Below are 15,403 nucleotides of genomic sequence, written 5' to 3' on the forward strand. Positions count from 1 at the left end.
TATATATTACTTAGCCTGACTCGTAAAGCACTTTGTAATCTGGAGCTTGCCCACTTCTCCAGAGTTTTCTCTCACCACTTCTCTCTGAGTACTCACTAGTACAGTTCTACTAAACTATTTTCAGTTTCTGAACCCTACTGGCCTCTCTCTCACCAATGGACCTGTATACACATTGATCTCTTTGTCTGAAACACTCTCTCCCACGCTTCTCTCTTTCACTCCTAAATATCTTTCATATATCAATTCTCTAAGAGTCAATCCATGAATTAGGGGTGATGTTCAAAACATTTAACAAGTATGGCTCAAGCACTGGTGACCAATCGGAAAGGACATAGGCTATGGTGCTGGAACAGAGTCATAGAAGGCTTACAGTGTCCAGTGTACCCCTTAGTGGCAGAGTCAAGACAAGATGTGTGAGGAATGTCTCTGGAGAGAAACCTGAGCAGCCAAGGTGTCAGGGGAAAGAGTTGGGAGTACAGGTAGAGGCTAATTACCAAACTGTACAGAAGTATTTCACTGTTTTGAATAAATGGTTCAGCCATTCTGTTGTAACCTCTGTAAACGTCTCCCTTATAAACTCCGTGAGAAGGTTAGGTATTCCTTCTACGTTCTCCCACAGTATTTATCACCATGGTACAACGTGTCACACTGTATTATAATTTCCAATTCACTTTTCTATCTCCCTCACCAAATTAAAAGCTCTTTAAAGTCAAGGACCCTGTCTTGTTTGTCAGGACCAAAACCTGGTAGACAAACTTCATAAATATTTGTGAAAGGGGAAGGAAGAATGGGAAGAAGACAGGAAAGAAGGAAGGAAGGAAGAGAGGGAACAGGGGAGAGAGGAAGGAATTGTAGTAGACCAGATGTACAAGTCTTATTAACATTCTCAAGTGCAGGTGTCCCCAATGCCCAGGCCGAGGACAGTCCACGGCCTGTTAGGAACCGGGCTGCACAGCAGGAGGTGAGCGGCGGACAAGCAAACAAAGCTTCATCTGCCGCTCCCCATCGGTCCCCATCACTCGCATTACCCGCATTATCGCCTGAACCATCCCCCCACCCCACCCCACCCTTGATCCGTGGGAAAATTGCCTTCCACGAAACCGGTCCCTTGTGCCAAAAAGTTTGGGGACTGCTGCTCTAGTGTATTGGTTAAAATTTTAAGAAAGTGTTAAGAGGAGAAAGACATAAAGATCATTTAATCCAACCTTCTCCTTTTATAAACAACGACACAGAAATTCAAAGGAATTAGTATTTTGCCCAGCAGCATGTAGCTAGGGAAAGTACCCAAGTGCCCTAGTCCAAGATTTGTGCTCTTATTTTTTTCTTCCTTGAACCTTTTGAAAATCAAGATTGAACCCTATTGACAAAATATTCCCCATTAACATCCATGTAATTTTATCACTTTGGAATTGAAAGTTCAGTTGCTACTGCAAATACTTTCAGTGTATTTCAGGAAGGCTGATGTCTTTCTGTGGTGCTGTTTGATAATCATATAGAATAAAAATGCTCATATACACGCTAATATATTTATCAGGATTTGACTCTGAAATTCTATGACTTTAAGTCTGAAGATAAAAATCCTTGCCCTTATTTCTCTGCAGCATGTTCCATGATCATAAAACATGCCTCACACTCCAGAAATAGTGCTCACCCCCACTAAACTGCTGGGCCTCAGGTGAAACACCTGTGTTCTTGAAACTAAAATTCTCATGAGATTCAATTGTAAAAGGAGAACATACAAACTCTTGTGTAGCTCCGTGTTGCACACTCTCACATTCCTGGCAGAAAATATAAGTAATCCTTCTTTTAAAATATTTACCAAATGTAATCGAGCAATGAATTAGATGTTTAGGTCCCCAAACCACCTAACTAGTTTATTTGTATTAGCAAAGTACAAAGTGAGACACATGGTACACTGCCAGGGAGTTGTAACAGAAAATAAAGTAGCATATGTTTTGAATCAATTCCTCTTGCTGGTTTCAATAAAGCAGAAACAAGGCTTTCACCTATTCAATCATATAAACCACAGTTGTTTTAGAAGCAGCATTCTCAGAATGTGTCCCCTGCAGTACTGGTAAACACCAGTAAAACGGGAATTCTCAGACAGAGCACAGAAAAGTATTAGAGTGAAACTATTCTATATGATACTATCATGATGGATACATGTCATTACACATTTGTCAAAACCCATAAAATACAAAACACCAAGAGTGAACCCTAATGTAAACTATGGACTTTGGGTGATGATGATGTGGCGTTGCGGGTTCATTGATTGTAACAAAAGCACTACACTAGTGACAAATGTTCATCGTGAGAAGCTGTGCATGTGTGGATGTGTGAGGATAGGGAGTATGTGGGAACTCTCTATATTTTCCATTAAATTTTGCAGCAAACCTAAAACTGCTCTACAAAATAAAGTCTATGGGAAAAAAAGAGATACTCTCTCTCTCTCTCTCTCTCTTCCCCCCACCCCCACACACACGGAAAAGGACATAGTCAAATAAACTTGGAAATTACTGCAGACTGTCTCTGCCTCTTAGAGTATATGTGTGGTGCTCCCTGAACTCAATAAAAAGGAATTAGGCCCTTTCTTTTTAAACCCAGCTCTCATTGACTTACCTCAAAACTAACTGTGAATAAATCAACTCAAACTCTATGTCTTCCTGCCTTCCAAATCCCTAAGGAAAGGGAGAAAGAGAGCTCAGGAACCAGCATAAGTGGAGTTCTCAGCCTCCTATGGGTTCAGAAGTGGTTTGCCTCAATCCCATCCCCACCCGCTCCCACGTGCCAGGAGAGAGCAAGTGACAAGCAAAGATTATGTGGGAGCCCTTGAAGCCCAGTGGTGACACTTCCCTGTGTTCTTCCTGCTGTCACATGACTTTAAAAATGAAGTCTTATACTGTTTATAAAATCAAGAGAATTAAGGCAGCTGGAGTATTCTATTCTCTCTTGGATTCCTATCTCCTGACCCTGCCTTGATTACTTCAATTTTATTTGAATAACTTTTAAATGTACTTATAATGATCACTTGCAGATTGTTTAGAATGTCCTCAGAAAATGATTTTTCCATTAAAGAGTGGGGAAAAAAAGACTGTAAAGAATAAGCTTAACTATTCTAATAAAATAACTTTGATCTTGTTCCTTATATGTGTTGTACAAACTGGGAGGTAGTAGAGGAGGATACTGATGAGATATTTTTCCATTAGGAAAAAAGGAGAACGTACCTGCCCCAGGATTCTTTCTACAGCTTCCACACCAGAATATTCCTTGGCTTACCTAAAAGTTCAAAGTCCTAAAGTCAAAATAACTTCCAAAATTTCCTGAATTTTATAAACTCAGAATACTCTTTGAGCAATACCTTTTAGTGTCTTATGAGACACCACGGGCCCTAGGAAGAGTTTGAGAAATGCTTATCTGAAGGCTATGTTTGGTCTCATTGACTGTAAATAAGCTGATTTATGACATCAATTAACTTATGAATATATGATCTATTATCAATTAGGAATTTCCCCCAGATATAGAATTTTAGTTAGGAAGACCTTTGAGATTCTTTAGTTCAACTCCATTTTGTGTGTAGGACCAGAATGGTTTCACAATGCACTCAGGGGAACACAGAAAACAAATGACTCAGTCAGAACAAGATCCCATGTCACTAATGCTCTCTCTTTGAAACCTTCTCCTCAAGATGGCATGCAAATATCTTAATTGAATTGTGGCCCTCCAAAGTTTGCATGTTGAAGCCCTAACACCTAATACATCAGAATGTAACTATATGTGGAAACAGAGCCTTTAAAGAGGTGATTAAGTTAAAAGAGGCTGTTAGAGTGAGCCCTAAAGCAATTTGACTGGTATCCTTAATAAGAAGAGGAAGAGATTGGTTCAAGATGGCAGAGTAGAAGGACGTGCTCTCACTCCCTCTTGCGATAACACTGGAATCACAACTAACTGCTGAACAATCATTGACAGGAAGACACTGGAACTCACCAAAAAAGATACTCCACATACAAAGACAAAAGAGAAGCCACAATGAGGTGGTAGGAGAGGCACAATCACAATAAAATCAAATCCCATAACTGCTGGGTGGGTGACTCACAAACTGGAGAACACTTATACCACAGAAGTCCACCCACTGGAGTGAAGGTTCTGAGCCCCATGTCAGGCTTCTGAACCTGGGGGTCCGGCAACAGGAGGAGGAATTCCTAGGGAATCAGACTTTGAAGGCTAGTGGGATTTGATTGCAGGACTTCAACAGGACTGAGGAAAACAGAGACTCCACTCTTGGAGGGCACAAACAAAGTAGTGTGTGCATCAGGACCCAGGGGAAGGAGGAGTGACCCCATAGAGACTGAACCAGACCTACCTGCTAGTGTTAGGGGGTCTCCTGCAGAGGTGGGAGGTGGCTCTGTCTCACCGTGAGGACAAGGACACTGGCAGCAGAAGTAATGGGAAGTACTCCTTGGCATGAGCCCACCCAGAGTCTGCCATTAGCCCCACCAAAGAGCCTGGGTAGGCTTCAGTGTTCAGTCGCCTCAGGCCAGACAACCAACAGGGAGGGGACCCAGCCTCACCTATCAGCAGGTAAGCAGATTAAAGTTTTACTTAGCTCTGCCCAACAGAGCAATAGCCAGCTATACCCACCACCAGTCCCTCCTATCAGGAAACTTGCACAAGCCTCTTAGATAGCCTCATCCACCAGAGGGCAGAGAGCAGAAGCAAGAAGAACTACAATCCTGCAGCCTGTGGAACAAAAACCGCATTCATAGAAAGATAAACAAGATGAAAAGGCAGAAGGCTATGTACCAGATGAAGGAACAAGATAAAACCCCAGAAAAACAACTAAATGAAGGGGAAATAGGCAACCTTCCAAAAAAGAATTCAGAATAATGATAGTGAACATGATCCAGGACCTCGGAAAAAGAATGGAGGAAAAGATCGAGAAGATGCAAGAAATGTTTAACAAAGACCTAGAAGAATTAAAGAACAAACAGACAGAGATGCACAATACAATACCTGAAATGAAAAATACACTAGAAGGAATCAATAGCAGAAAAACTGAGGGAGAAGAATGGATAAGTGACCTGGAAGACAGAATGGTGGCATTCACAACTGCAGAAAAGAATAAAGAAAAAAGAATGAAAAGAAATGAAGACAGCCTAAGAGACTTCTGGGCAAACATTAAACGCAACAACATTCCCATTATAGGAGTCCCAGAAGGAGAGGAGAGAGAGAAAGGACCCTAGAAAATATTTGTAGAGATTATCATCAAAAACTTCCCTAACATGGGAAAGGAAATAGCCACCCAAGTCCAGGAAGCACAGTCTCATACAAGATAAACCCAAGGAGAACCATGCCGAGACACATAGTAATCAAATTGGCAAAAATTAAAGACAAAGAAAAATTATTGAAAGCAACAAGGGAAAAACGACAAATAACATACAAGGGAACTCCCATAAGGTTAACAGCTGATTTCTCAGCAGAAACTCTACAAGCCAGAAGGGAGTGGCATGATATACTTAGAGTGATGAAAGGGAAAAACCTACAACGAAGAGTACTCTACCCGGCAAGGATCTCATTCAGATTCGATTGAGAAATCAAAAGCTTTACAGACAAGCAAAAGCTAAGAGAATTCAGCACCACCAAACCAGCTCTACAATAAATACTAAAGGAACTGCTCTAAGTGTGAAACACAAGAGAAGAAAAGGACCTACAAAAACAAACCCAAAATGAATAAGAAAATGGTAATAGGAACATACATATCAATAATTACCTTAAACGTGAATGGATTAAATGCTTCAACCAAAAGACACAGGTTCACTGAGTGGATACAAAAACAAGACCCATATATATCCTGTCTACAAGAGACCCACTTCAGACTTAGGGACACATACAGACTGAAAGTGAGGGAATGGAAAAAGGTATTCCATGCAAATGGAAATCAAAAGAAAGCAGGAGTAGCAATATTCATATTAGATAAAATAGACTTTAAAATAAAGAATGTTACAAGAGACAAGGAAGGACAATACATAATGATAAAGGGATCAATCCAAGATGAAGATATAACAATTATAAATATATATGCACCCAACATAGGAGCACATCAATATATAGGACAACTGCTAACAGCTATAAAAGAAGAAATCGACAGTGACACAATAATAGTGGGGAACTTTAACACCTCACTTACACCAATGGATCATCCAAACAGAAAATTAATACAGAAACACAAGCTTTAAATGGCACAGTAGACCAGACAGATTTAATTGATATTTATACGACATTGAATCCAAAAACAGCAGATTACAGTTGCTTTTCAAGTGCGCATGGAACATTCCCCAGGATACATCACATCTTGGGTCACAAATCAAGCCTCAGTAAATTAAAGAAAATTGAAATCATATCAAGTCATCTTTTCTGACCACAACGCTATGAGATTAGAAATCAATAACAGGGAAAAAAACGTAAAAAACACAGACACATGGAGGCAAACAATACGTTACTAAATAACCAAGAGATCACTGAAGAAATCAAAGAGGAAATCAAAAAATACCTAGAGACAAATGACAATGAAAACACGACGACCCAAAACCTATGGGATGCAGCAAAAGCAGTTCTAAGAGGGAAGTTTATAGCTATACAAGCCTACCTTAAGAAACAAGAAAAATCTCAAATAAACAATCTAACCTTACACATAAAGGAACTAGAGGAAGAATAACAAACAAAACCCAAAGTTAGCAGAAGGAAAGAAATCATAAAGATCAGAGCAGAAATAAATGAAATAGAAACAAAGAAAAGAATAGCAAAGATGAATATAACTAAAAGCTGGTTCTCTGAGAAGATAAAACTGATAAACCATTAGCAAGACTCATCAAGAAAAAGAGGGAGAGGACTCAAATCAATCTAATTAGAAATGAAAAAGGAGAAGTTACAACAGACACCACAGAAATACAAAGCATCCTAAGAGACTACTACAGGCAACTCTATGCCAATAAAATGGAGAACCTGGAAGAAATGGACAAATTCTTAGAAAGGTATAACCTCCCAAAACTGAACCAGGAAGAAGTAGAAAATATGAACAGACCAATCACAAGTAATGAAATTGAAACTGTGATTAAAAATCTTCCAACAAACAAAAGTCCAGAACCAGATGGCTTCACAGGTGAATTCTATCAAACATTTAGAGAAGAGCTAACACCTGTCCTTCTCAAACTCTTCCAAAAAATTGCAGAGGAAGGAACACTCCCAAACTCATTCTATGAGTCCACGATCACCCTGATACCAAAACCAGACAAAGACACTACAAAAAAAGAAAATTACAGACCAATATCACTGATGAATATAGATGCAAAATTATTCAACAAAATACTAGCAAACAGAATCCAACAACACATTAAAATGATCATACATCATGATCAAGTGGGATTTATTCCAGGGATGCAAGGATTCTTCAATATATGCAATTCAATCAATGTGATACACCATATTAACAAATTGAAGAAGAAAAACCACATGATCTTCTCAATAGATGCAGAAAAAGCTTTTGACAAAATTCAACACCCATTTATGATAAAAACTCTCCAGAAAGTGGGCATAGAGGGAACCTACCTCAACATAATAAAGGCCATATACCACAAACCCACAGCAAACATCATTCTCAATGGTGAAAAACTGAAAGCATTACCTCTAAGATCAGGAACGAGACAAGGATGTCCACTCTCACCACTATTATTCAACATAGTTCTGGAAATCCTAGCCACGGCAATCAGAGAAGAAAAAGAAATAAAAGGAATACAAATTGGAAAAGAAGAAGTAAAACTGTCACTGTTTGCGGATGACATGATACTATACATAGAGAATCCTAAAGATGCCACCAGAAAACTACTAGAGCTAATCAATGAATTTGGTAAAGTTGCAGGATACAAAATTAATGCACAGAAATCTCTTGCATTCCTATACACTAATGATGAAAAATCTGAAAGAGAAATTAAGGAAACGCTCTCATTTACCATTGCAACAAAAATAATAAAATACCTAGGAATAAACCTCCCTAGGGAGACAAAAGACCTGTATGCAGAAAACTATGAGACACTGATGAAAGAAATTAAACATGATACCAACAGATGGAGAGATATACCATGTTCTTGGATTGAAAGAATCAATATTGTGAAAATGACTATACTACCCAAAGCAATCTACAGATTCAATGCAATCCCTATCAAATTACCAATGGCATTTTTTACAGAACTAGGACAAAAAAATCTTAAAATTTGTATGGATACACAAAAGACCCCGAATAGCCAAAGCAGTCTTGAGGGAAAAAAGCGGAGCTGGAGGAATAAGGCTCCCTGACTTCAGACTATACTACAAAGCTACAGTAATCAAGACAATATGGTACTGGCACAAATACAGAAACATAGATCAACAGAACAAGATAGAAAGCCCAGAGACAAACCCACGCACCTATGGTAAACTAATCTATGACAAAGGAGGCAAGGATATACAATCGAGAAAAGACAGTCTCTTCAATAAGTGGTGCTGGAAAACTGGACAGCTACAGGTAAAAGAATAAATTAGAACACTCCCTAACACCCTACATAAAAATAAACTCAAAATGGATTAAACATCTAAATATAAGACCAGACACTATAAAACTCTTAGAGGAAAACATAGGAAGAACACTCTTTGACATAAATCACAGCAAGATCTTTTTTGATCCACCTGCTAGAGTAATGGAAATAAAGACCAAAATAAACAAATGGGACCTAATGAAACTTAAATGCTTTCGCACAGCAAAGGAAACCATAAACAAGACCAAAAGACAACCCTCAGAATGGGAGAAAATACTTGTCAATGAATCAACGGACAAAGGATTAATCTCCAAAATATTTAAACAGCTCATGCAGCTCAATATTAAAGAAACAAACAACCCAATCCAAAAACGGGCAGAAGACCTAAATAGACATTTCTCCAATGATGACATACAGATGGCCAAGAAGCACATGAAAAGCTGCTCAACATCACTAATTATTAGAGAAATGCATCTCAAAACTACAATGAGGTATCACCTCACACCAGTTAGAATGGGCATCATCAGAAAATCTACAATCAACAAATGCTGGAGGGGGTGTGGAGAAAAGGGAACCCTCTTGCACTGTTGGTGGGAATGTAAATTGATAGAGCCACTATGGAGAACAGTATGGAGGTTCCTTAAAAACCTAAAAATAGAATTACCATATGACCCAGCAATCCCACTACTGGGCATATACCCAGCGAAAGCCATACTTCAAAAAGACACATGCACCCCAATGTTCATTGCAGCACTATTTACAATAGCCAGGTCATGGGAGCAACCTAAATGCCCATCGACAGACGAATGGATAAAGAAGATGTGGTACATATATACAATGGAATATTACTGAACCATAAAAAGGAACGAAATTGGGTCATTTGTAGAGACGTGGATGGATCTAGAGACTGTCATACAGAGTGAAGTAAGAAAGAGAAAAACAAATATCATATAGTAACGCATATATGTGGAATCTAGAAAAATGGTACATATGAACCGGTTTGCAGGACAGAAATTGAGACACAGATGTAGAGAAAAAACGTATGGACACCAAGGGGGGAAAGCGGCAGGGGGTGGGGGTGGTGGTGTGATGAATTGGGAGATTGGGATTGGCAGTTATACACTGATGTGTATAAAATGGATGACTAATAAGAACCTGCTGTATAAAAAAATAAATAAAATTAAATTCAATAAGAAGAGGAAATTTGAACAAACAAGAAGAGACACCAGGGATGCATCCACACAGGGGAAAGGTCATGTGAAGACATGGCCAGCTGCAAGCCAAGGAAAAAGGCCTCAGAAGAAACCAAACCTGCCACGACACCTCATTCTTGGACTTCTAGCCTTCAGAACTGTGAAAAATAGTTTTCTGTTGTTTAAGTCACCCCATCTGTGATATTTTGCTATGGCAGCCCTCAAAAACTAGCACAGTCCTTCTACTATCTGATCCTCTTACTTTTTCAATATTTTCCTCTTCCATCCCAGTGTAAAATGTACATTTCAGCAATAGTATATCCCTTGAACATTCCTGCCTCTGTCCTTCCCCACAGCTTTTTTTCTAGAGTGGCACTTATTTCTTCCCCTGTATATTATCTACTTCTACACAGTGAAACTCCACTTCTGTAATAACATTCCTGACTAGCCCAGCTCATGATGTTCATTCCTTTTGCTAAACTTCTCAAAAACTACAACATATGAGTTGTATCATTCGTTTCATACAATTATTATTACTAGTCATCTTTGATGATTGTGTGTCTTGTCACCCAAATTAGTTCCTCAAATACCATTTCTTTGGTATCTCCACTGTGGCTAGTCTTTGAACATATTCTGTTGATTTTTCTCTACTTCTAAACAAGTGAGCCAGAAGATTTTTTTCCCCAAGATATGTATGGGGACATCAGTTTAATCCTAAGGAAATTCAACAAAACTAATGACCATAGGAATTTGTAATGGTGACACCACAAAGCAATATTATAAAAGTAGGCATATTTGGTCTTCTCTCCTGATACAATAACAAATTACTAGCATAACTCTCCGGTTATACATGAAATTATTGAGCATTATATACAAAGCCAAATTGCTAAAACAAACTGCCCATTTAAAATAGATATTCCCTGGTCAATTCTGCTTGTATTTCTTCATTCTTTACTTCCAATGTCTTCAGCAAACTCAATCCTCAATAATAGTATTTTTGCTATCTTATGAGTATTCTCTGTTATGACGTTTGGTGTTAAAATATCGATCTAAACTGCATAGTATCTCTGAAGGATTAAAATGGGCCCTAAGCTGCTTGGCAGTATTTGTGCCAAGATTATTCAACTTGTAGAGTAATTCTAAGATTTGGACTCTTGATAATCTTCAGCTTTGGGGATGAAAGAAAAGGACAAAGAATGTCTTCAGAGAAAATGAGCTTTAACTGCTTTAATGAGCTACTCGTATTCAGTTATTCAATTTTGATGAATCAGGAGTGGTTTTGGTCAATATCTTGTCAAATCAAATAGAAGCAGACTTAAGGACAGAGCTTCTAACTAAATGTCTTTAAAACTTACATCTGAATATGCCCAGAAGCTGTCAATATCTAACTACATATCTACCACTTTTCTTCTCTCTTAAAAGCAAAATCTTATATTTTTAAAGATAAGACCATAACTTAAATTTTCTAATCTCTTCAGAAAAAATAGCACTGTCTGGAAAAGAATCATTTATTTTTTTCAAGAGGTCTCTGTGGAAAGCCTTAGAAGAAAGAAGCAATCTTATTAGGATTCAAAACAAGCAAGAAACTTTTCTCATCACCTTGGTTCTCTGATTCCCTATGATATTTTAACAAAATGCCAGTTATCCTTAGTTATTTTAATTTTGTCAAGTGTAACTCTCAAAAGCCAATTGTACTGCCAACACTGCCCTCTGAACCACCTGGGAACTTTCCATTCGAGAAGATCTGATCCTAGAACAAAGTGTAGAACTCATTCTCTAATTTGCTCCTAAGCAATAGTAGATGAACTCTGATTCAGTCAATATCAATTCCTCCCCTCAAACTCTAATTGACTACACATAAGGTGCCAAAATCATTTGGTATGAGAACCTTCAGGCTGAAAGAGCCCCAAGTAATTGAGCTATAAATATGCCATTGTTCTTCACATGCCCCAACTGGAAAATAAAGGCCAGGAAAAGACAAGCCCTGAAGATTATGTGTAGTGATCTGATGGGAGGGCAGAAGTCCAGATACTTTTTGTCACACTGGCCTGCCTTTTATTTTAGAACATTTATTTCCTTGGAGAGTAGCCATTATAATAAAGATCATATACCTTCAAGGTTCCAAGATGGTGGCTCTCCAAATAGATGCTAGGGGACAAATAAAGCATAAGAATTTAAAGGTGACTTGCCAAGCAGGACTTTTAATTGGATATTCTCCATGACTATGCTGAATGTCAGCAATAACTGTGTGAGGAAGGAAAGGCAGGCCATAAGCAACTAAAAACTGACCTTTTAAAAATTCACTTTGGGTTCCCAAAGTCCTTCATCTAGGAAATGATGCTTTGGAATGCAAATTCCTAGGGTATTTCCTTGGACTCAAATGGAGGGGCAAACCCATGATATCTAAAGCAAAAGAAGTCCCTTTCCACACTTCATTTTTTTCCCCCTACCCTAATATTACTCACACTTGGTTGTGCACCTGTCATTTTTGTAAACAGCACAAAGTTGGGTATATGATACTAATGCAATAACAAAACTCAGGCGATAACATCATGTGACTATGCTATAGTTAGAGAGACAAATGATGCATCTTAAGTAATAGTTATACATTGAATGAAATCTTATACATTATTCTTTGATTTTAGTGTGTAAAAATACAATTCTACCCATTTTTCTGGCAAGCATCTTCTATAATCCTCTCTCTCCTAAACACCATTTAAATTTAAATATTAGTGGAAAGTACCTCTAACCTCCTAAGAACATTCTGTGACAGGGAAAAGGAATTGATGTGCCCTCTGGAAAGATTTTTATGACTTCAAAATTATATTTAAAATTCAAGTTGCTTACTTAATAAGCTTGGAGACTTTGTTTCATTTGGTATACTTTGTTGTCTCTAAGCTACCACAGACAGCTAAACAAGTTATAGCTAAAAGCTTTAGGCTTCATGTGCATTTTTAGTTACGTTCTCACCATAGCCCCTGTAGGAAGTACTACCATTAGCACCACCCCCCAGCCAAACAAGACTTAAAGAGGTTAAGTAACCACTACTAAATATTGTATTCAGAACTGAAACCTAGGACTTTATGACTCTAAAATTATAGAGCTTAGAGTATATGAGAAATAATGAAGGATAGAGAAGTGTGGAGAGGTTGCTGCTAAAACCAGCAGCAGTAAGATGGGATGGCTGCCATTAAAAGCCAGACAACAGAATTACGACACAATACAGCAATCTAGCATAATTTCAGGACAAACAAAATAATGACTCTGGGTCCTGAAGAACGTTTATATTCTGTGCAGTATGCTCTCTTTAATAAATCAAGGAAGCAGCCGCATAGCACAGGGAGATCAGCTCGGTGCTTTGTGACCACCTAGAGAGGTGGGATAGGGAGGGGGGAGAGAGGGAGATGCAAGAGGGAAGAGATATGGGAACATATGTATATGTATAACTGATTCACTTTGTTATAAAGCAGAAACTAACGCACCATTGTAAAGCAATTATACTCCAATAAAGATGTTTAAAAAATAAATAAATAAAAAATAAATAAATCAAGGAAATGCACATTACATTTTTAGATACATTTCTATGACAAATAAAATACAACCCACTGTTTAAATGGATAAGTTTCAGTTATTTGGGGTTGGAGTTGGTCCTAGGCAGAATGATAAAATGGGAAAACTTGTCTATAAGTAAGAGCTCCTCTTTCTTTTCCAAAGTCCATGGTCCACTCTATCACAATCAGTTTCTAAAACGAAAGATTCTATTAGCCACTTCCAACTTCATAAGAACCACAGACATTATCCGTTTCTTTTCCCTAGAATATTCACATTTTCAATCTTAGTATCAGGAATCAAATAGAATAATCTTCCTTATTAAAAAAAATTCAGCCACCAGAGAATATTAAATTGGAGTGTGCAAATCTGGGGAACAGTAAGAGTCATTATCAGATTTCCTAAAGTCACAGTGCATGGGTACCTATACTACTTGGGGAAAAATTCAGTCTGTGTAAAAATTTTACTTATGAAAAATGTCTTATTTCTTAAAGCTGTCTTCTCAGTGAGATAGCTTTGTGTTTATTTGTAATATTCCCAAAGTATCTCTGAGATAACTAAGACATGTGAAACTAGACCATGAAAGAGCCATCAAAATCTTTCGCCCAATTAACCACTTATTGTTCTGTTAAAATATACATCTGCAATGACTGAACTTTGAGAAAAAGATTTTTTCTGACTGTCAAGGGCACCATTTGACTCATTCCACATAATTAGGCTCTTTTGCAGAGTCCTAATTAGTCATTTTATTTACTTTTTCTTTCTCTTCCTCAGAGGTGTCAATCCAAGCAGCATTCATAATGTAGGAAACTTTCCCTAAAGAGCCCTCAGGTTTCCTACATATCTGGTAATGGGCATGTTCACAATGCTGAAACTCTATCATAATTGATTTTATGGCATGATTTCTTAATGAACCCTGTTAAAATGTAAGTAACTAAAAAGTACATAAGGTACCTCCATTTGAGCTTTGAAATGGGAAAGATCAAAGAGAGGCCTTCTATCTCTGTCTTGGCTCCAGTGACCTGTAGCTCAGTAAATGATAACAGTTCAGTTCCTAATATGGAAGGCTCTTATGATTAAAAAGAAAAGTACAGTTAACAATCACACCAATTTATTTGGATGAAACATCCTGTTAGGCAGAAAATGTTCTGAACACTTCATGAAAAATATATCTTAAAGCAATTATACTCTAATAAAGATGTTTAAAAAATATATATCTTAGTTGTACATAAAGGGGGCCTTTTACTCAATGCGACAGCTCAATAGGTTAATAAAAATTCTTTCTTATGAGATTATGTTAGAGCTATCTGAGAGCTAAACATATTTGGAGTATAGAAATAGACAGTGAAATCTTTAATCTTCTGTCAGGTTGTTAAAATCATCTAAGGCTAGTTGTGGACAAAAGCTTTGACTACTTGACTGACTTATGGTGACATACATGAAATTTATTGATTATCTCAGCTCAGTACTTCCACTAGCTAATGACATAATTGTTATTATCATGTGTATAATGGTACTCTCATAGAGTACTAAAAATAGTTTTAAAAATGCCAGTGCTTAATCATACTTAAATATATTTTAACAATATTCAACCATCATGCATTATGAAACTAGTATGTTGCTGATACTGTGGTACAGAGTGCAGGAGATTCATAGATTAAAAACACATTTTTCTTGACCTCCAGAGATTTAAGATCTAGTAAGGAGTTAGACTAAAATTTAGAATCATAGTTGTGTGTAAGAGCTATAACAGACATATGCATAGTGATCTGAAAACAAGACAAAGATACAGCTACTACCAGTGGAGTGAGGAAAGGCTTCACAGTAGATGTGACATCTGAACTGGTTATGGAAAAGGGAGTTGAAGTATGTCAGAGAAGGTAAAGAAAGGTATTCTGATAGAACAGATATAGAGCTGTGAAGGAGCATAGTGTGTCCAGCGAGAACTAGTACCTAGAAAAAATGCCTAGGACATAGTAGATGTTCAATAAATATCTCTGGAATGAATGAGTAAAAGGTAGAAGTGAAAAGTTATATTTGACTGGAAATATAAACAGTGTATACGAATAAAAGGAAATGAATTTGGGGAAATAGAGA

Source organism: Balaenoptera ricei, chromosome 8, assembly GCF_028023285.1.
Source record: "Balaenoptera ricei isolate mBalRic1 chromosome 8, mBalRic1.hap2, whole genome shotgun sequence".
In the NCBI taxonomy this organism is placed as follows: domain Eukaryota; kingdom Metazoa; phylum Chordata; class Mammalia; order Artiodactyla; family Balaenopteridae; genus Balaenoptera; species Balaenoptera ricei.